This window comes from Propithecus coquereli, unplaced genomic scaffold, assembly GCF_000956105.1.
Source record: "Propithecus coquereli isolate 6110/MARCELLA unplaced genomic scaffold, Pcoq_1.0 Scaffold701, whole genome shotgun sequence".
Taxonomy (NCBI): Eukaryota; Metazoa; Chordata; class Mammalia; order Primates; family Indriidae; genus Propithecus; species Propithecus coquereli.
In genome coordinates, this window is record NW_012153075.1 from 895,830 (window position 1) to 897,142 (window position 1,313).

Genomic DNA, 1,313 nt, shown 5'->3' on the forward strand with positions numbered 1-1,313 from the left:
TTACAGGCATGAGCCACCGCACCAGCCCCATTAACTTCTAAGGCTGCTTGTACAGTCGTAGAAACAGAGACCTCCTTATGCAGATAGACGGCAGCTGGTATTTGCTAAGCCCCCCTGTGCAGGCACTTTTCTAGCCAGACACCAATCTTGCTCCTGTGGAGCTAATATCTTACCACGTTGGTGGGGGAGAGGTAGAGGAAATAGGAAATACGTGAGCAAGAGAAACATCAGACCCTGCTGTGCAGACAGTGAGGACAGTAGTTTACGAGGGGTGTCAGGTGTTCGCAGTGAAGTCAGGGTGGGTTTGTCTAAACAGAAGGCCCCTCGGGGGGAGTGTGAGGGCTTTGGGATGAGACAGTACTTGGTAGTGCGCACGTCTACACTTGTAAGCCAACCGCCATTGAGGTCAAGCTCTAAATATTTTAAATTTGGTATATTTAATATGCCAAATTCTATGCATTTCACACACAGGCAGAGTGTGTTGTGATGCACAGATTTGGTGGAACCTCGGATCACGCTGGCAGAGGAGTAAAATGAACTTACAGCAGTGACGTCAAATCCGACTTGGTCCTTTCACTCCTGCTCGTGTATCTTGCTCCTGACCCACGGGGCCTGGTGTGAGATGTCTTTCACCAGTCACCAGGGTGGTCCACGTGCTGGAGCGACTGTGTACATCAGTTGTGCAGGGTGTCCTCGTGTCCTTAACTCACAGCCGCGCCTTTGCCCCGCCACACAGCTGCTGGGGTCGACCAGGGCCCCCTCGTCGCGGTGGATCGTGCGTGCTGTCCTTCCCCTCCATGGGCTTCTGCATTTCACACTCACAGCTTTCAGAGTTGGCTTGGCAGGGAAAGTGTGATGAATTTTAGGGCTTGCTTTATTTTCGAGCAGGCCAGAAAGACCTGTCCTTCAGAGTTGCCTACGAAACAGTCTAAAAGTGTGAGCTCACCGTCCCTCCAGCCCACGAAGACCTCTGTCAGTCAAACGACTTGGTTGTCCATCTTCCTCTCAGAATTTCATACATTTGATAGCTAGGCTTGAGTTAGGAGAATGACAAATCTTAGCATCAGAGGCTCTCAGTACCTTACAGTGATTACTGGCATGGTGGACATTTGTTCTTTTTCATTATGTTGTCATCCCAAAGGATCCCAGGGGACCAGCCACGTAGCCTCCCTACATTGCTACGATTTATATTGCTTTAGGATTCAAGTTTCCCAGGGAATTCTAATGATTAAGATCATTCTTGAAACTTACTGTCACCTGCCTGGAAACATCCTGCCTATGACACTGAAGTTCCTCTTCCTTCCTGCAGACTT